Raw genomic sequence first — 22537 nt, 5'->3', positions numbered from 1 at the left:
AAAGTTAAACAATATGTAAGAACAGATGGGTAATATAAGTAGAAAGATGGAAACTCTAAAAACTAGTAAAAGGGCCAGCCCCATAGCCGAGTGGTTAAGTTCGCACGCTCCGCTTCGGCGGCCCAGGGTTTCACTGGTTCGGATCCTGGGCACAGACATAGCACCGCTCATCAGGCCACGCTGAGGTGACATCCCACATGCCACAACTAGAAGGACCCACAACTAAGATATACAATTATCTACTGGGGGGATTTGGGGGAAAAAAACAGAAAAGGAAAAAAAACCTAATAAAAAAGAAATGCTAGAAATAAGAAATGCACTAACACAAATGAAGAGTGCATTTGGCAGCCTCATCAGTAGACTGGACACAGCCAAGCTGAGCTTGAAGATAGGTCAATAGAAATCTCCCAACTGAATACAAAGAGAAAAAAAGAATGAACAAAAGAAAAAAGAACATCTAAGAACTGCGGAACAATTTGCAAAGATGTAAGATATACACCATTGGAATACCAAAAGGAGAAGAAAGAGTGAACAATTATTTGAAGTCATAGTGGCTGAGAATTTCCCAGAATTAATCACAGACACCAAACCAGACACAGGAAGCTCAGAGAACATCAAGCAGGTTAAATACCAAAAAACATACATGGAGGCACATCATATTTAAAATGGAGAAACAAAGGACAAAGGGAAAATCTTGAAAGACATCAGAGGAAAAAACAGCTTACCTATAGAAGATAAGAATTACAGCAGATTTTCTTGTTAGAAACCATACAAGCAAGAAGGCAGAATGAAATACTTAAAATGTTCAAAGAAAAAAACACCTGAGGAATTCTATATCCACTGAAATTATTCTTTAAAAGTAAAGGAGAAATGTTCATTGCAGCATTATTCACAACAGCCAGGACGTGGAAGCAACTTAAGTGCCCATCAACTGATGACTGGATAAAGAAGATATGGTATATACATACAATGGAATACTACTCAGCCGTAAAAAGAATAAAATCGTCCCATTCACACCGGCATGGACGGACCTTGAGGGAATTATGTTAAGTAAAATAAGCCAGAGACAGAAGGCCAATCTCTATATGACTCTACTCATATGAGGAATTTAAACATGTAGACAAAGAGAACAGATTAGTGGCTACCAGGGGAAAGATGGGGTGGGGGGTGGGCACAAAGGGTGAAGGGGTGCACCTACAACACGACTGACAGACAATAAGGTACAACTGAAATTTCACAAGATTGTAACCTATCATTATCTTGATAAAAATTTAATTTAAAAATAAAAAAGGAAAGGAGCAATAAAGACTTTCTTAGACCAAAAAAAAAAAAAAAAAACCTGACAGAATTCATTTCCAGTAGACCTAACCAGGAATAAATGTTAAAAGAAGTTCTTCAGAGAGAAAGAAAAAATGATATATGTCAGAACTCAGATCTACATAAAGAAAGCAAGTGGTATGGTAGAGAAGAAATAAATGAAAATAAATAAAATCTTCTATTTTTCCTACTCTTAACTGATCTAAAAGATAAATGCTTAAAGCAATAATAGTAAAAATGCATTGGGTGATTACAGCACACAGAAGTGAAATGAACGAGAGCAATGTCATAAAGGCTGGGAGGGAGGGCTTGAAAACACTGTTATAAGATACTTCACTTCATGTGAAGCAGTACAGTGTTATTTGAAGGTGGACTTAGATTAGTTTAAAACATATATTGCAAACTCTAGAGCAACTACTACAAAATTTTTTTTAAAGACGTAAAGTATCCTAAGAGGAGAGAAGACAGAATCACAAAATATTCAATTAAAACTACAAAAGGTATTAAAAAAGAAGTTAAAAGAAAAACAAACGAAATGAATAGAAAATAGTATGGCAGACAGTAATCCAACTGTACCAATAATCACTTTAAATGTGAATGATCTAAATACACGAACTAAAAGACCAAGATTTCAGAGTAGATTTAAAAAAAACAGTCAAGTTGGATGCTGTTCACAAGAAACCCACTTTCAGCAAACTGGAATCAAGAACTTCTTTAGCTTGGGGCCGGCCCTGTGGCCGAATGGTTAAGTCCGCGCGCTCTGCTTCAGCGGCCCAGGGTTCGGATTCTGGGCACGGACATGGCACCACTCATTAGGCCATGTTGAGGCAGCATCCCACATGCCACAACTAGAAGGACCCACAACTAAAATATACAACAATGTACTGGGGGGATTTGGGGAGGGAAAAAAGGAGGAAAAAAGAAAAAAAAAAGATTGGCCACAGTTGTTAGCTCAGGTGCCAATCTTTAAATAAAAAAAAAGAACTTCTTTAGCTTGATAAAGAACATCTACAAAAAACCTACAGATAACATCATACCTAATGGTGAGAAACTAGATACTTTCCAGCTAAGATGAGGAACAATGCCAAGAACTCAAAATCATATGGAACTCCTAGCTAGTACAATGAGGCAAGAAGAGGAAACAAACAGTATACAGATAAGGAAGGAAAAAACAAAAGTGTCTTTGTTCACAGATGACATGCTTGTTGTCTTTGCAGAAAAATCCCAAAGAATCAACAACAATGAAAAAACTTATGAAACTAATAAGTAAGTATGGCAAGGTTGCAGGACGTAACATTAATATGACAACTGCTTTCCTATATACCAGCAAAGAACAATTAGAACTTGAAAAAAATTTTTAAATATCACTGATAATAGCAAATGGTATTTTTATTAGGTAGAAATCTAACAAATATGCATAGGATCTATATACAGAAAACTACGAAATTCTGATTAAAGAAATCAAAGAAGATCTAAATAAAGAGATATTCCATGTTCATGGATTGGAAGATTCAATACTATTAAGATGCCAGTTCACCCCACCTTGATCTACAGATTTAACGCAATCCCAATAAAAATCCCAGCAAGCTACTTTGTAGATACTGACAAACTGATTTCAAGGTTTATATAAAAAGGTAATGACCTACAAGAGCCAACACAATACTGAAGAAGAACAGAGTCAGAGGACTCACACTACACAATTTCGAGACTTACTACAAAGCTACAGTAATCAAGACAGTATAGTATTGGCAATAGGATAATGGGTCAGTGGAACATAACAGAGAGCCAGAAATAGACCCACACAAATACAGTCAACTGATCTTTGACAAAGGAAGAAAGGTAATTCAACAGAGAAGGACAGTCTTTTCAATAAATGGGTCTGGAACAATTGACATCCGTATGCAAAAAAATGAATCTAAGACAGAGACCTTACACCTTTCACAAAAATTGACTCAAAATGGATCACAGACCTAAACGTAAAATGCAAAACTATAAAACTCATAGAAGAGGGGCTGGCCCGGTGGCACATCAGTTAAGTGTGCACGTTCCGCTTCGGTGGCCCAGAGTTCGCCAGTTCGGATGCTGGGTGCAGACATGGCACCGCTTGGCAAGCCATGCTGTGGTAGGCATCCCACATATAAAGTAGAGGAAGATGGGCATGGATGTTAGCTCAGGGCCAGCCTTCCTCAGCCAAAAGAGGAGGAGTGGTGACAGATGTTAGCTCAGGGCTAATCTTTCTCAATAAAAATCAATCAATCAATCAATAAATCAAATAAATCAAACTGTTCTAAAAAATAAAGTTTACTTTAAAAAAAAAAGTGACAAGGAGAGTCAGGCCAGTCAGTGTCCACCTGCAGACACAGGGAATGGGGGGAGTCCACGTCTGTGCAAATGCAAACTGCCCCTGCAGGAACCCAAGGAGGGAGCAGGGGCACTTAATCAGAAGTAAGCCAAAACACTCAAGGTGGAGCCAACCAAAGCACAAAGACAAAAGAACCAGAGGAAGACAACGGGCCAAGACCACAGAGAAGATGCAAGATGGGAAGGCAGGGCAGCGAGAGATCTCAGCAGGAAAACCAAAATGAGAAAAAAAAAATTCAGGAAGAAAAAATAATTCTTAAATTTCTGTTGAATGGGCAAAGGAAAAAGATTAGCATGGCAAAGAAATCCTTTACAGCTACTAGAAAATAGGGTAAGATGTCTGCAAATGTTAAATGTGTCAAAGACAAAATATATGCAAATAAGTAAAGCAAATACATGGCAAAGTATTAACGCATGGCTCCTAACAACAGGGTAACAGCCCTACTTATTCTGTCCTTTCATAAGAAAGCTAAAGATAACTCATATGGATGTCTTCTAGGTAACATTTATTAGCCAGGCTCATTAAAAAATAAATACTGAAGTGGTACACACTGTGCCTGTTTTCTCATTACACCTCACCACCACCTGTAGAGAGAAGGGCGAAGCGGCTGAGGCTCTGAGCAGTGAGGCTGACATCCAACACCCCCAGCTCCCACTGCACAGCCGGCAGCCTCTTCCCCCGCTCCAGGACGGCAGAAAGTCAGGGGAACAGCCATTTTCAGAAATGCTCCATCACCCACAAACCTCCACCTCTATCTACCTTGAGACTGACTTTTCTCTCACAAGCCCAAACCGGCAAAGTCGTCCCTAAATCTCCAGGAACAAACGCCCTGGAGCGCAGGGCCGCTTGCAGGGAGCATTCGCTTCTCCTTCTGCAGCAGCTCCATATGGTTGTCTGGCGCTGCAGGAAAACCTCCCGGCATCTCAGTGAGCACAACACTCCTATTTTTAGGCCATTAGAAGAACAACTCTGGCTCACATAGATGTCGAGTGACACGGTTTATAATTAGGGCCCAAAGAGGGGCCGACAAGTAATTTGCTTCTAATTGATAATGCTGTACTTTTTTCATTCCGGCTGGATTTCAGGCACATGGACAGTACCAAGTTTAAGATGAAATGACAGCTACTGACATGGAATAAACAAGGACACTCGCAGAAGCCTTCCCCTGCCTCCTGGTTTTTACTGCCTCTGTTGGGTCTGGTACTTACCACAGGGAGCAGTGACAAAGTGCTCTGCTCTTCCCAGTAACAGCACTGAAGCATCATAAAACGCATTTTAAAAAAACAGTAACACCCATCCCCCATGAAAAGCATTTTAATGAAAGTCAGAAAACTTAAAAAGTCTTTTTCTCTCCCTGCACTAAAGAAAGCAGGTCTTCCTAATGGCTTTGGGCTTAGAAATAATATACCCAAGCAGCTCCATGACCAACAATTCTATTCCTCCAGTAAAGAGCTCCTCCTCGTTGTAACAAGCCATCAACGTGACAGCACATTCGGTCTAGAGCCCTGTCTTCACGTTAGGGCTATCTGGTTTGGCTGTCGTCACTGTATTGGAGGCTCAGGGGAAAAAGCAAAGAAAGAACCAGAGAAAGGGAAAACACTTTTATTCGTGAAAAGTAACAACAGAAAAGGATCACATGAAGTCCTTTCTATTGACTATCAATGAGAAGATAAATGTGGGGGGTATTTACAGTCTCAACATGACGGCCCTCCTACTCAAAGTAAAATTCATAATCCAAATTACTAAACTTCGAGTTTTTTCACAAAGCACTTTATATAATTCAATATACCTTTTAGTGTGAATCCCTTTTGATTCCCACAAATCTCCACTAAACCAAGACATGACGATGTTATTTTCAGAGAATGCAGCAGATTGGTGGGCAAACCCTCAGGGAACCCAAATCACGCGGGAAGCTCTGGCGCCGGCCAACTGCTGAGCTCATCTCCGCAACCAAACGGATAACACAGGCAGCCACACACCCATCACCGTGACGGATGAGCCTGCAAAGCCACAACACAGGTTCGTGATAGAGCAAACGTCCAGGGAGGAGAGTTTCAAGGGCATCGCAAAGAAGGGATTCTGGCCCTGGTTCAGGAGAAGACGACAGGCAGCCACCAGGCCCTCACCTGCACGCGGTGTCCCAGATATGTAGGAACAAGGACAGCCACACAATGACCCTTTGCTTCTCAGAAAACCAAGAGGATGGCGGGTGTGGCTGCTAGCTTTGATCAACCAAAGGAGTTAGACTACCAGACTGATGGTCCTGTTCACACTAGAATAAAAGGAGACAGAATTTTTTTGTTTCCACTCAAAAACTATGACCATTCTTTATTGGGTACAGTTTCAGTTTTCAAAGATGAAAACGGTCTTGAAGATGGACAGCGGCGATGGCTGCACAACAATGTGAATGTACTTAATCCCACTGAACTAACTATACACTCAAAAACAGTTAAGATAGTCAATTTTATGTGTATTTTACAATTTTTTTTTAAAAAACTGAAAATTCTAATGGTCAGAAATTTCCACAGTTGGGCTCCTAAAGTAAATACAAAAATAACTTTTCCTAACTCCATTCCCCAAGTGACGAATCATAAATGTATCTGAACATGAACGTGCTCTGGGTCCACACTGCTGAACCCTGACATGTTCTCCTAGTCACTCCATAAGTAACCCTTGGATGGGGACCAAGCCATCTGCTTTGACTCAAAGTGTGTGGATCCTGTCATAGCGAACCTCCAAGCAGGGTGACATATGCTCAAAATGCATGACAGCAAGAATCTTGCACTGAAACACCATCATGGCTACCAGTTCCAAACACGGTGACTGCCCTGCCCTAGAGACACATGCTGCTGTGAATATAATGAAGGCTGTTCTGAAAATTCCCTGGCATTTCCATCCACTTGGCAGTCCGTTTACCTCGTCTTCTGGCATGATAATCACACAGAGCAATTAGATTTATATTCCTGTATAGCAGGGATGATTCAAGGCTATAAAATGGAAAGCAAGCAACACAGTGGGAGAAAGAAAACCAAGACTCAACAAAGGGCTTGGGTTTAAGATCTGATACAGACTTCAAATGACGCGCCTGCTGCCAGGGGCATCTGGGGTGGACAGGGATGGATACCAGCTCCGCCTCCCCTACGAAGCCCAGCACAATCTGGAGTTGCCCACAGCTCTTCCCCGGACACTGACATGCCTCCTCAGCCTGTCTCAAAGGCTACGAAATGGGACCAACCACTCCAACACTGCCTGCTCACTATCCTGATGGTTCCACCCTGTGCTAATCCACCCTTCCCATTCATTTGGCTCTTTCCAGATAGCTGTCACTCTTTTTTTTTTTTTTGACATAAAAAAGCTGTACAGAATTATTGTATACAACTTGATGAGTCTGAAGTATACATCCATGAAACCATCACCACAATCTATGCCATAACATGTCCATTGCCTCCAAAAGTTTCCTCATATCCTCTTATATATTATTATTACTAACATATATATATATACATACTGTTGTGAAAAGAACATTTAACATAAGATCTATCCTTTTAGCAAATGTTTAAGTATACATTACAATATTGTTAACTATAGGCACTATATACTGCACAGTAGATCTCTAGGATGTAGGCATCTTGTATAACCAAAACTTTGTGCCCGTTGACTAACACCTCCTCATTTTCCCCTCTCCCCCAGCCCCTGGCAACCACCATTCCATTCTCTGCTTCTCTGAGTTTGACTATTTTAGATTCATCATGTAAGTGGTATCATGTACTTTTTGTCCTGTGACTGGCTTATTTCACTTAGCATAATGTCCTCAATGTTCATCCACATTGTCACAAGCAGGATTTCCTTCTTTTTTAAGACACTGTCACCCATTTTAATCCCAAACCTTCCTCCTTTAAATTCCAGTAACCCCTAATCCATGAAGACTAGAACCATCCTTAATCCATGAAGCCTAGAAAAACATGTCACAAAATTACCTTTTACTGACCCTGTGCCATCACATAGAACAGCAGACCCTGTACTCCTTTGTCAGCTTCTGCTCCTTCAAAGGAACCAAAATCCTTTGGCAAAACATTTCTGATCTCTCAATTTTGTTGAGAAACTATCTGCCTTGGGTCAAGTACTTTAACAGCCTGGTACCTGGACTGAAACTGTGGACTTCTCCTTTGAGGGGGAATAATGACCACTCTGACGTCCCATTTTTAACAAGCCCAACAGGCATTACCTGTACTCCCAAAATCACATTAAGAGAACCAGTTAAAAATATCTTTTTCAAAAATCTTCCCTAAAAAAATAAGGTCTAGTCTCAATTTGTCCCCCTAAAGCAATCTTTTTCTTCTTAATCACCAAATGAATACAGTTTGTTATAGAGATCTGGGGAAATATATAAAAGCACAAAGAAGAAAATTAACTTATCTCACACCTTGCCACTTTTCTAACTAGTCACAGATTTAGACTATTCAGTTCCCACATTAGGGATATTGAGGATTAGAAGTAAAAAACAAGCCTGAACGTGAAATACAAAAAATTCTCCCTTCGCGCTCAGAGACAGTTGCAAAAAAGCTGTTAAACTTGTTCAACAAGACTCAGTCGTGGTGCACAAACCAGTCTACCAGCCAAACTTAATCAGAAAGGCAGCCTGCTGCCTGACAGCGGCTTATGCTGTTACAGTCACAATTCTACCTCCACCTTGCAAACCACACTTTTGTGTAATGGCCCTGTACATAATTAAAGGCAGGAAATGGAGCTTGGAGGCATTCGAGGATCACAGAAAAATAAATAAACAAGATAAAGCAATAGTGCCTCCTTTGCAAAATGGAAATCAATAAGAGAGTCAAAAGGGTCAGTGAAGCCAGACATTTCCATAAGCTCAAGTTCAAAACAAAAGACAGTGCTCCAGTGGACTCCAGCTCCTCACATGGAAAGAGCGCCCCGGGGAGCCTAACACTGCAAACAGGAGTCTTAAAAAGGAAGGAGTCTGTCTGTTTCATCAGGCTTACCAAGCAACATGCATTTCAATACAGCAGCTCATGTGCAATTTTTAAAACACACTTTTCCTGAACACCTACTATGTGCCAGGCACACTTAAGTCTGATTAATCCTTCCCCAAAGGGAAAGCATTGTCAGCATTTGTAAACTGCAGCCAGTGAGGCCTCAGTGGGTTCCATTCATCTTGAAAGTGTACAGGTATACCAAAAGAGGTCCAGCTCAGCGCACCAGTGTTTAACAACTGTTGACAATATCCTTTCCGACCTCTGCAATAAAGCCATACTTACTTCTGACTTTCACTTCGACACTTCTGTCTCTGACAACAACAGAGTCTTTGCAGGCATCGAATTATACCTAATTTGCTACAACTAAATTGTTAGATGGTCACCACCTTCAGATGCATTCTTACTTTAAGTACATGTTTAAAGGGAAACAAGGGTAAGGGCAGGGATCCTTTATCAGTTCCCAACAGCTGGTGTACCTGGCTCCTGGTGTGCCCTTAATCAATATTTGCTTAATGAATACTCCAAATTAAAAATAAAAATCAAAGAACACAGTTCTTTAAGCTCACTTGAAGGAAACTGCTTTTCCATATGCTACAAGTAACTAGAGTTCTGTTCACTGTGGATTCTGATCTTGAAATCCGATTACTCAAAGTCTGCCATCTGTCACTCCCTTTCAGCGACTTGCAACATCTCAACAGTTGCATGGTTCTGTTACAGAACTCCGCTAATCTTATCTCAGACTGGGCAGAAGGTAAACTAACTAAATTTATCTGAGGGATTAAATAGATTTTCTCATTGTTTTCCTTTTGTTTTGTTGTTAGAAGGAAGAGAGCCCACAGCACAGAAGTCTCAGCCTGGACTAAATGCGTACTCTGAGATGCTGGGCCTTCCCTTCTGTAGGGTCATACAGACGGGAATTTAACCATTAATTTAGGAAAGGAGAAAAAGTAGGAGTGAGCAGGGCAAGCTGGGGGGTAAGGAGAACACACTTCCTCCGCAAGAACAGGTGTTCCATCCCACGGACATAAGAAAGTGAATTAAGTTACTCCCATGGCCCAGGGTCTGCCTTCCCCATAAGATGCCATTATTGCAGACCTGGGCTGTAACAAGCTGACGGTCAAATGCCTCTCAGGCTTCACAAGAAGCCTTGTGCCAGGGCTCAGCCATGGACAGGTTCCCACAGGGTCCAAGGCAGAATCAGGGAAGAAAGGGAGCGAGGATAAAATGACAACTTGCCCCTGTCACTAAGGCCATCACACATTATGGAGAAGGGTCACCTGACCCATCCTTAGAAAATCTTTCTGAACCCAAGATGCATATCCATAGGCAGAGAACCTGTAGGGAAAAGCAAACTTGGAGCAGTAATTAGAAAAAAATCAAATAAAATTAAAATTTAATCAGATGGAATGGAGAAGCCTTAGCAACAGCAATTTACTTCCTCAGACTCAACAGACGTCTCTTTACTACAGGGAGTTTTCCACTGGGAATTCTGATCTCAAAATCTGACTGTTTAAAGCCTTCCATTTAGGAAAAGTCGTTGCAGCCTTCAGGACTCCAGGTCCCCGTGACAAGCCAGTGCAGAGCACTTGTTGGCAAAATGCTCTGACAGTTACTCTGCAGATGTGGGCCCAGCGGTAACAATGGAACCAGGCCATCTCAGGACCTAGCTCTTCTGTTCAGAGCACTTTTGTGCCGGAGAGGCTGGCCACCAGTAGAAGCCAGCTAAGTCCTCACCATGTAAGGCTGACAACACAAGAGGATCCCAAAAGAGAGGCAACTTTCAGCACAATCTTGGTCAGCTAAGCTCCAAAAAGCTTCTCTTTACACCATTTAAGAGAATTTTAAGTTGCTAGAGCAACAAGAATGGAAATAAAAATAAACATAAGAAAATTCCCCACTCGGGGGCCAGCCCCGTGGCTGACTGGTTAAGTTTGCACGCTCTGCTGCGGTGGCCCAGGGTTCGGATCCTGGGCACGGACACTGCACCGCTCATCAGGCCACATTGAGGCGGCGTCCCATATCCCACAACTAGAAGGACCTGCAACTAAGATATACAACTGTGTTCGCGGGGGGGGGGGCGGGGGGGGAATAAAGCAGAAAAAAAAAGATTGGCAACAGTTGTTAGCCCAGGTGCCAATCTTTTAAAAAAAAAAGGAAGATTGGCAACAAGTTGTTAGCCCAGGTGCCAATCTTAAAAAAAAAAAAAGGAAGATTGGCAACAAGTTGTTAGCCCAGGTGCCAATCTTTAAAAAAAAAAAAAAGAAAATTCCCCACTCAATCCCACTACCTCAACAAATCAACAAATAGCAAACTCACTTTATGTTTCCCTGTTTCCTTCTGGTAAATGGGCGACATTTATTTCATTGAGAAACGGAAAAACAGCAGAAAAGTACTGTCTTGGACTTGATTGGTTTCTTACAGCTGGGTGACGTCCCCAGTGCCCTGAGAAGGCCCGGAAGACTTACCTTTCCACCGAAGCCCCAGAAAAGCCTCAGTCAGTCTGAACTAGAGAAGTCATATGTCATTCAGAAGCAAGAAAGAGGCAAGAAAGGATTCCCCTACAGGTGTCAGGGAGCATGGACTTCTTGATTTTGAACTTCTAGACCCCCACAACTGTTGCCCTGTTGTTTTAAGTGACTAAGTTTGTGGTTCTTTGGTATGCCCGCCCTAGGAAACTAATATGCTGTCCAACTCGGGGAGACTTGTTGAGGTCCCTGCACACACTCCAGAAAGCGAGCTGCAAACACACAGAGAAATGGCTCTGTACAACCTCTCATGGTGGCCTCACCATCTCACCCAATGCTCTTTCTGGACCCAAAATGGATTTCATAACCAATCTCTATCTACTAATTGTTAACATTATTTATTTTACCTATTGTCCTAACTTGTACAGCAAAAGACAAATTTAGGGAGGAGGCACCCATATATTCAAAGTCTACATCAGTTGCTTAGAGGAAAAAACATTTTTTCAAGCCTTTAGAAGAGTGAACTCCTTACAATTTCTCTGTATAGAGAGGGGGTGGGGGACCAGCCTCCTGCATGGAAGCTGGAGAGTCTGCTCCTGATAACTTCTTCATGATCAACATGAACACAAAGCTTATTTGCCTAAATTCCTTTAACAGCCAATGTTCCTCTTATCACATTCATCATCAGTCACAGAGTCGTGCACCAGTGAGGACTGGGCCCCTTCACCATGGGGGGGCTCTCACTGCTCCTGGCAACACGTCCAGGCCCCACCCAGAGACAGGCTCTACTGGACCATGCTGGGGCCTGGCCTTAGCATTTCTAAGTCTCCCCAGGGGGTGCTTGCATGCAGAGGGCAGAGAACCACTGGTGATGCATGTTTTCCAGCAGCTGGTCCAAACTCTGTCCACTCTACAGAAACCTACGGGGCCCCTTGGCTCTCCACAAAGCCCCACATGAAGTCTCCTCCAGACAACGGGCCTGAGGGGACAGGGAAGCAAGGAAGGTGGGATACAAATTAGTCACAGATTACTTCACCTCAGTCATCTGGTCCCACGTCCCTGGTGACTGAGGAGCCCAGACGTCCTGTCCACCCCAAGTGTCCCGTCTCCTCCTCCTTGTTGCTCCCATCCTGCCAGCCTCAGAAGAGACGGGAGCCCCTCCATTCATGCTCCTCATTCCTTTCCTCCTGGATTGGTTGTATTATGACTCCTTTAATCTCTCTATAGGACAGGAGTTCCCTCCCAAGCTTTGGCTTCAAGCAGAGTCACCTGGGGAGCTTCCAAAATACCGATGCCTGGTGTAATCGGTCCAGGTACTACCTGGATGCTGGCCCTGTTACAAGCTCCCCTGTGATTCTTCTGTGCAGCCAAGACTGGGAACCACTGTTCTACAATCTTCTCTTGCTCCCTCTTCCCTGAGGCTGTGGACCCTGCAATGTTTGCCCTTGAGCTTCTGCTTCATTTCTCTTTACTTTCACCTTGAAAGTTACAGAAAAGTGGAACACACCTGCCACCCCCTTTCTTCTTTATCCATCACTTCTGGCCTCCATCCAGACAATTCTTCCACAGCGGGTCCCTGAAAGGACATTGGCCATTTCTTTGCACACGCCCCTCAATTCATTCAAGCCTCAGTGTTCTCATCTGTAAAATGAGGATTAAAAACCCCTCTCATTGGTCATGATAAGGACCAGATAAAACAAGGTGACGTATAGGAAGCTGTCCCTCTCCATGGAATAGGAAAAATAACCAATGTGGGGGACCAGCCCCGTGGCCGAGTGGTTAAGTTCGTGCACTCTGCTTCGGCGGCCCAGGGTTTCGCCGGTTTGAATCCTGGGCACAGACATGGCACCACTCGTCAAGCCATGCTGAGGTGGCATCCCACATGCCACAACTAGAAGGACCCACAACTACAAGTACACAACTATGTACTGGGGGGATTTGGGAGAAAAAGGAAAAATAAAATCTTTAAAAAAAAAATTAAATTAAAATAACCCACGTGAGCTATGGACTCATGTGCAATCCCGGCCACCTGTCCTCCTGGCCGCTCTCAGTGCCTTGCTTGAGGGGTCCAGCTCCACTGTTCAGGCAGGGTCCCTGACTCCTGCCACCGTGAACACCAAGGGGGGGGAGGGTGGGGACAGCTCTAAGCCAGCTCCTCAGCCCAGGACAGGGTGACAGGAAAACCCGCCCTCACTGTCTCACCCACACATGCTGAGGCTCACCCTGACCCTCCTCAGCCGCTGCGCCCAGCTCACACCCTCTCTCACACCCCCTCAGGAGCAGGCCTTCCCGGTCTCTGATCTGCCTCTGCCCACCTCCCGCACATCTCAGGATGAGCCGTGGGTTACTCCACTGGTTCTCGATCCTGCCTGAGAGGTGGAGTCACCTGGCGAGCTTTCCAAATCCTAATCCAGAGACACAAGTGGTTGGTGGTGTGGCCAGGGATGCGGGCTACTGAAAGCTCTCCAGGATCTCAAATGACTGGTTCTATTCTATCATTTGCACAACTAAGCAAAGGCCTTCATTATCTGATGGAGATGCCCACTAAAATCTGCCTAAGAGAACATGAGTGCCGGTGAGAATAAACCAACCCACGATAGCCAAGACACGGGAACAACCTAAGTGCCCCGCAACAGATAAATGGATAAAGAAGATGTGGGATATGCATACAACAGAACAGTATTCAAACACAAGAAAACAGAACATCCTGCCATCTGCAACAACAGGGATGGACCTTGAGGGCATTACGCTAACCGAAAGAAAGACAAATACTGTAGGATATCGCTTATACGTGGAATCTAAAAAAAAGCTGAACTCACAAAAACAGAGAGTAGTGTGGTGGTTACCAGGGCCCAGGGGTGGGGGTATTGGGGAGATGCTAAGCGTACAAACTTGCAACTAATGGATAAATACGTTCTGGAGACCTAAGGCCCAGCACAGCGATTACAGTCAACAATACTGTGTTATAAACTTGAAAGTTGACAAGAGACTAGATCTTAATTGTTCTCATCACAAAACAGAAATAATTATGTGATGTGATACAGGTGTTAGCTAACAAGACCGTGCTAATCATATTGCAGTATACAAATTTATTACATCAACACACTGTACACCTTAAACTTACACAATGTTATGTATCAATTATATCTCAGTTAAAAAAAAAAAAGAAACCAACCCACACTTAGGAAGAAACCATCTGTCAGTCTCTTTAGCAAAATAACTTAATGAAAAGCACAGAGGGTCCACGCAAGAATGCCGACCTCAGGTTCAACGTGGCAGCAGAAACTCTGGATAGGAAACAAAGTCCTAGGAAAGCTCTGGACAAAGCCAAGGACATGATGGGCAACCGATTCATGTGTGACCCTAACGAGAGCCTGCCCACGACCATCCGCCAGGGCAGGGGCTAAGGGCATACGGTCTTTGGAGAAAAGGCGTTCAGAGGGCGTGTGCACATACATACACACTCACATCTGGAGGAACTTCTGAATGGGGCAGCTTTGCCTTAAAGCTTAGAAGCTGATTCCTATAATTCTAGTTAAATGTCGGCAATCCATTGAAAGTTTTTTTTATATATATTTTTTTAACTTCTTAGCCCTTTTGAAATGCAGCAGCCCAGAAATACAGAACTCACAAGTTACATGACAACAGTGACTAGCTTAACCTAACAGAGAGTATGAAAGAGCAAACCTCCATCTCTTCTGATGGAGTATACTAAAGCATCAACTCACCAAGGAGCTATTTCAGGGAGGGAAAAAAAAAAAAAAGAAAATTCCAAAGAGCTTTATTGAAAAAATATAAAGCAATACTGTAGTCTACCCTTATAACACTGTTATCAGCTATGCCTATTTGAAACACAGGTCATTTCCGTCTGCCCCCACTACCCCCCAATACACACACACACACACACACACACTGTTACTATTATCAGCTAACAGGCATCACACATACAGCATGTGCCAGGCACTACAATAAACTCTTCCCGCTCGTTACCTCTGTTTAAGCCTCACTACTTAGGTGGGTACGGTTTTATTCCCAAGGCTCAGAGAGGTTACAGAGCTGGTGCCAAGTCACACAGCAAATGAGTAGGGGAAGAGCTAGGACTCACATCCAGGGAAGTCATCCCCAAACCAGCCTCTCGTGCCCACTAGGCTTAGACTGGAGCCTATGCTTCTAAATGGACGAACTTGCGTCTCCGTAGGGAGACCAGAGCAGCAACGTGGGGCCCACACATAAGCAGGCCACTCGTTGAATGAGGAGTCCCTGCAGGAGTTGGGTGGGCCCCACAGCGTGGGCCCTGGCACAGCCCTGGAGCAGTCACTGCACTAGAGGACAGAGGCTTCCTCAGGAAACATGCGTACACACATCCCACGCCACCACCGAGATGCCTCAGCCCAGGGAGAGTCCTGGGGAGCCACCGCCTACACTCCTGGGTCCTTAGTGGGAAAAGGGTCTGAGAGAGCCCAGACTCAGCACCTCCCACCAGAGGATCTACTGTGCTGCTGGGCCAGGAGGACCCAGGCTGAACTTCTGCAACTGCTCAGGACTGTCACCACCAAGGAGATGACTGAAAGGGATGCGTACTGTGCACTTAACAAAGCTACATTCGACATCGCTAACATCCTAAAAGATGGAAAAAACAAGCCTAGGAGACAGGTAGTATGTACACGGAGGACCATCCAACAAGAAGAGGGGCCCAAATTCATCAATACACGCGTACTTTTTAAGCACTGGCTCTTAGGTAGACTCTAAACAGGCCTCCTAACCATTCTGTTAGAGCACTGACGATGTGGTGGAAGAACAGAGTTATTTCCTTACGAACTGTATGACCACGAGCGAGTCATTGCTTTACTGGCTTGGCACAGTCTCGTACTAAGTGTCAAGAAAAGGCAAGATGCAGGGCGTGACGCAGACTAGCTCTCCAGGCTCAAGTTCCTCATCCAGAACACAGGGGTCTAACCCACTCAAGACAGGCCTCAGCTAGGGATCAAGAACAAGTACACGCTTCAAAACAGCGAGGCTGACTCAAGGCCACTGTGTCAGCCTCCCCCAGGCAGCCCGAGTGTGACGGCATGTGAGGAGCGGACACAGGAAGTCAGCGTTGATGTAGAAGTCAGCTGAGAGGTTGAGTAAATCAAGGCACAAACACACAAAACATGGGGGTTTTGGGGGTTTTTTTTTGTTTTTTTTTTGAGGAAGATTAGCCCTGAGCTAACTAGTGCCAATCCTCCTCTTTTTGCTGAGGAAGACTGGCCCTGAGCTAACATCCGTGCCCATCTTCCTCTACTTTATATGTGGGACGCCTACCACAGTGTGGCTTGACAAGCAGTGCCATGTCCACACCCGGGATCCGAACCGGCAAACCCCAGGCCGCTGAAGCAGAAAGCGCAAATTTAACCGCTGCACCACCAGGCCGGCCCCACAAAACATGTTTGTGACACATTTCCCAATGCTATTATTCTGTTAAGTGAAAATCAAAATACAGAGCTCGTCAAGATGGCGGCTTAAGGAGACTGTGAACTCATCTTCTCCCACGAACACAACCAGGTTACAACTATTTTTGGAAAAACTACCCTGGATAGAAAACTGAAAACTGGATAAAAAGAACTGCCACAACAAGGGACAGTCTTGACTAAGGCGGCAAAGGCAGAAGTTCCTTCTGGAGAGGAAAAAAGCCACCTTGAGGAGCAGCAGAGTTTCTCAGCCAGCCAAGCAGGAGACACCCTAAGGTACGCAGCCCTCCCTGGAGGAGTGAGGTCTGGAGCAGGGACCAATACTGCTATAAGCATCCTTCAGACTCAGCCCAACCGAGACGAGGGTCTTACTATCTGGCTTTGCTGGCAATTAACTGCAGTGGGGATAACCCCAGAAAAGCCATCTGATGAAAGCCAAAAAGACCTCGGTCTTAAAGGGCCCACACACAAACTCACCCATCTCAGCAACCTAAAATCACCAGAGAGAAGGCTGACAGTCCTTTGGTGAAGAGACTCACCTGGTGGGCTGTGGGTACATCTCGGTGAGAAGAGAGACCTCGCCAGAGACTGAGACATTGGTGGTGGCCATTGCTGTGACCAAGTCCAGAAGTGCTGACACAGACCCTGGCAGACACCATTGAAATTCTTCCCCTAGCCTGTTAGCCCAGGGGTCTGCCACACCCACTAGTGCGCAGATTTAATCCAGTTCAGCCAGGGCAGGCAGCCTGCCCTAGGGACCAGCCCCACCCAACAGCAAGCCCTCAGGCTACTTGTCAGCCTGCAGTAACTGGGTGTGTTGATCCTCTACAGGCAGAAGAGTGTGTCTGCTCTGTGGGGCAGGGCCTGTGTGAGGACCAGGTGAACTGTGGGGGGCACTGGTGGAGAGGTGAGGGCCTCTGCAGTGGGGTGTCAGGGTACGCTCCAGGGGGTTGGGAAGTGTGCCAGACCAGGACTGTGCTGACGGTGTGTGTGGTCCCATGGTGGGGGGGGGGGGAGGTTTATCAGCAGGCAGCAGCAGAAAACCTGTGCTTCACAAATAGCCATAAAAAGGATCAGCCTCACCTTCCAAAACCTGAAACAATTGAGTGCTCCCTGCCTAGGGCCAGCCCCACTCAGCTGCACTCTTCAGAGAACTGACAACAGCTTGTAGGCCAGAGGCCTATCGCAACTGTAAGCCCCTGAGCCTAGCAACCAGCTACGCTGGATATCTACCCAATTAACAGAAAAAGTGCAACAGGAGTGTGCTGTTAGACCTTGTAGCCAATGGTGCTGAGGCTCTCCAAACCAGATTTACAAACAGCAGGCCAGGGAAGGAAAGACTAGACTCCCTGGGTACCTGTAGTAGGAGCAACCCTGCCACAGCAGAAGGACACAAGCAGGCCAAAAAGGGGTCACTCCTGGATCATTTGGACTGGTGACGAGAGGGAAACACACTGCTGGGCCTCAAAAGGCATTTCTGACATAAGGCCACTTCTCCAAGATCAGGATAGCTGACTCACCTAATACATAGAAATAAGGACAGAGAAAAAAGCATAATGAGGAGACAAAGGAATACATTCCAAGCAAACGAACAGGACAAAACCCCAGAAAAAGGACTAAATGAAACAGAAATAAGCAACCTACCCAACAAAGAGTTCAAACGAAAACTCATAAGGACGCTCACAGATATTGGGAGAAGACTGAATGAACACAGTGAATTCATCAACAAAGAACTGGAAAATATAAAAAAGAACCAATGGAAATGGAGCGTACAACACTGGAAATGAAAAATTCACTAGAGGGACTCAATAGCAGAGTAGAGGATACAGAAGAACGGATCAGCGAGCTAGACGAAAGACTACAGGAAATCACCCAAGCTGAACAGGAAAAAGAAAAAAGAATTAGCCAGAATGAGAACAGTCTAAGAGAACTCTGGGACAACATCAAGTGTACTAACATTGATATTATAAGTGTCTCAGAAAGAGAAGAGAGAGACAAAGAGGCAGAATACTTATTTGAAGAAATAATAGCTGAAAATGTTCCTAACCAAAGAAAGGAAACAGACATCCAAGTACAGGAAGCACAGAGAGCTCCAAACAAGATAAGCCCAAAGAGGCCCACACCAAGACACATTATAATTAAAATACCCAAAATTAAAGATAAAGAGAGAATCCTAAAAGCAGCAAGAGACAGCCAACAAGTGACATACAAAGGAAAGCCCATAAGTCTATCTGCAGACTTCTTAGCCAAAACCCTACAGGCAAGAAGAGAATGGCATGATATATTTCAAGTGCAAAAAGAAAAAAACCTACAGCCAAGAATACTCTATCCATCGAGGTTGTCACTCAGAATGGAAGGAGAGATAAAGAGCTTCCCAGACAAGCAAAAATTAAAGGAGTGTATCACCAAAAAACCAGTTCTACAAGAAATGCTGAAGGGACTTATTTAAGTAGGAAAGCAATGACCACAAATAGGGATAAAAAAACTATCAAAAGAAACGCAAAAAAAAAAAAAACAGGCAATAAAATCACTGGTAAAGGTAAAGACATAGTAAAGATAGCAGATCAACCACCTGTGAAGATAACATGAAAGTTAAAAGACAAAAGCACTAAAATTACCTATTTCAATGATAAGAGGGTAATGGATAGACAAACACAAAACAATAGATATGATTTCAAAAACATAAAATGTGGGAGGAGGGGAGTGAAAAAATAGAGCTTTTAGAAAGAGGTCAAGCTAAAGACACTATCAATTCAATATAGACTGTTATATACACAGAATATTATATAGGATCCTCATGGTACTCACAAATCAGAAACCTATAATGAGCAAGCAAATAAGTAAGACAAAAGAAATCAAACATGTTACTAAAGAAAGCCATCAAACCACAAGGGAAGACAGCAAGAGAAAAAGAAAGGAACACAGAAAAACTACTAAAACACTCATAAAAAAAAGTAACAAAATGGCAATAAATATGTATTTATCAATACCTACTTTAAATGTGAAAAGGCGTATGGTGGCCAATAGGATAAAAAAACAAGACCCATATATATGCTGCATACAAGAGACACACTTCAGACCTAAAGATACTCACAAACTGAAAGTGAAAGGATGGAAAAAAATATTCCATGCAAATGGCAAAGAAAAGAAAGCGGGGGTAGCAATACTCATATCAGACAAAATACACTTTAAAACAAAAACTGTAACAGGAGACAAAGAAGGGCACTACATAATGATAAAGGGAACAATCCAAGAAGCAGATATAACACTTGTAAATATCTATGCACCCAACATAGGAACACCTAAATATACAAAGCAATTATTAACAGACATAAAAGGAGAAATAGACAGTAACACAATAATAGTAGGGGACTTTAACACTCCACTTACAGCAATGGATAGATCATCCAAACAGAAGATCAATAAGGAAACACTGGCCTTAAATGACACATTTGACCAGATGGACTTAGTGGATATATAGACAACATTCCATCCAAAAACCATAGAATACACATTCTTTTCAAATGCACATGGAACATTCTCCAGGACTGATCACATAGTAGGACAAAAAACAAGTCTCAATAAATTTAAGAAGATCGAAATAATACCATGCATCTTTTCTGACCGCAAAGGTACGAAACTAGAAATCAACTACAGGAAGGAAACCAGAAAAACCACAAAAACGTGGAGATTAAACAAAATGCTACTGAACAATGATTGGGTCAATGGAGAAATCAAAGCAGAAGCCAAAAAATTCCTGGAGACAAATAAAAATGAAAATATGACACGCCAAAATCTATGGGTTACAGCAAAAGTGGTTCTAAGTGGGAAGTTTATAGCAATTCAGGCCCACCTCAACAAAGAAGAAAAATCCCAAAGAAACAATATAACAGCGCATCTATAGGTACTGGAAAAAGAAGAACAAACAAAGCCCAAAATCAGCAGAAAGAAGGAAATAATAAACATCAGAGCAGAAATGAATGAAATAGAGACTAAAAAAAAATAGAGAAAATTAATGAAACCAAGAGCTGGTTCTTTGAAAAGATAAACAAAACAGGCAAACTCTTAGCTAGACTCATCAAGAAAAAAAAAGAGAAAAGGATCAAATAAAATCAGAAATGAAAGAGGAGAAATTACAACGGACACCTCAGAAATAGAAAATAAAAAAATACTATGAAAAGCTATATGCCAACAAATTGGATAATCTAGAAGGAATGGATAAATTCTTAGAAACATACAACCTTCCAAAACTGGATCAAGAAGTAGAGAATTTGAATAGACCAATCACCAGTAAGGAGATCAAAACAGCAATCAAAAACCTCCCAAAAAATAAAAGTCCAGGACCAGATGGCTTCCCTGGTGAATTCTACCAACATTCAAAGAAGACTTAATACCCATCCTTCTCAAACTCTTCCAAAAAACTGAAGAGAAGGGGAGGCTTCCTAACTCATTCTACGAAGCAAACATTGTCCTGATACCAAACCAAACAAGGACAACACAAAAAAAGAAAATTACAGGCCAATATCACTGATGAACATCAATGCAAAAATCCTCAACAAAATACCAGCAAATCGAATACAAGAATACCTTAAAAAGATCATACATCATGATCAAGTGGGTTTCATTCAAGGGATGTAGGGATGGTTCAACATCTGCAAATCTATCAACATGATACACCACATTAACAAAATGAAAAATAAAAATCACATGATCATCTCAATAGATGCAGAGAAAGCATCTGACAACATACAGCATCCATTTATGATAAAAACTTTAAATAAAATAGGTATAGGAGAAAAATACCTCAACATAATAAAGCCCATATATGACAAACCCACAGCAAATATCACTCTCAACAGAGAAAAACTGAAAGCTATCCCTCTAAGAACAGGAACCAGACAAGGATGCCCACTGTCACCACTCTTATTTAACATAGTATTGGAAGTCCTAGCCAGAGCAATCAGGCAACAAAAAGAAATAATAGGGATCCATATTGGAAAAGAAGTGGTGAAACTGTCACTCTTTGCAGACAACATGATTTTATATATAGAAAACCCTAAAGAATCCACTAAAAAACTTTTAGAAGTAATAAATGAATACAGTCAAGTCGCGGGATACAAAATCAACATACAAAAATCGGTTGTGTTTCTATACACTAATGATGAAGTAGCAGAAAGAGAAATTAAGAACACAATCCCATTTACAATTGCAACAAAAAGAATAAAATACCTAGGAATAAACTTAACCAAAGAGGTGAAAAGATCTGTACACTGAAAATATAAAACATTGTTGAAAGAAACTGAAGAAGACACAAAGAAATGGAAAGATATTCTGTGCTCTTGGATTGGAATAATTAACATCGCTAAAATGTCCATACTTCCTAAAGCAATCTATAGATTCAATGCAATCCTTACCCAAGTTCCAACAACATTTTTCACAGAAATAGAACAAAGAACCCTAAAATTTATATGGAGCAACAAAAGACCCCGAATAGCCAAAGGATTCCTGAGAAAAAAGAACAAAGCTGGAGGTATCCCACTCCCTGATTTCACAATATACTACAAAGTCAGAGTAACCAAAACAGCATGGTACTGGCACAAAAACAGATACACAGATCAATGGAACAGAATCGAGAGCCCAGAAGTAAACCCACACATTTATGGACGGCTAATATTCGACAAGGGAGCCAAGAGCATACAATGGAGAAAGGAGAGTCTCTTCAATAAATGGTGTTGGGAAAACTGGACAGCCACATGCAAAAGAATGAAAGTAGACCATTCCCTTACACCATACACAAAAATCAATTCAAAATGGATTAAAGACTTGAATGTAAGACCCGAAACCATGAAATTTCTAGAAGAAAACATAGGCAGTACGGTCTTTGACATCGGTCTGAGCAGCATATTTTCAAGTACCACGTCTGAGAGCAGGCAAGGGAAACAAAAGAAA

The 22537-nt window shown here is 42.8% G+C and overlaps 1 protein-coding gene and 1 non-coding gene across 5 annotated transcripts in view; both read right to left on the bottom strand.

Moving 5' to 3' along the window:
- Window positions 1-22537, bottom strand: part of TBC1D8 (TBC1 domain family member 8) — a 112754-nt gene that overhangs the window by 68625 nt on the left and 21592 nt on the right. The gene's annotated exons all lie outside the window — the stretch shown is intronic.
- Window positions 4245-4387, bottom strand: MIR9151 (microRNA mir-9151). Its single transcript, NR_128224.1, has one exon. It is a non-coding gene; the product is annotated as a microRNA mir-9151 (primary transcript).

The sequence above is a fragment of the Equus caballus genome, chromosome 15 (genome assembly GCF_041296265.1).
Source record: "Equus caballus isolate H_3958 breed thoroughbred chromosome 15, TB-T2T, whole genome shotgun sequence".
Classification (NCBI taxonomy): domain Eukaryota; kingdom Metazoa; phylum Chordata; class Mammalia; order Perissodactyla; family Equidae; genus Equus; species Equus caballus.
The sequence above is the reverse complement of the archived record's forward strand: the minus strand, read 5'-3'. Positions and strand labels throughout refer to the sequence as shown.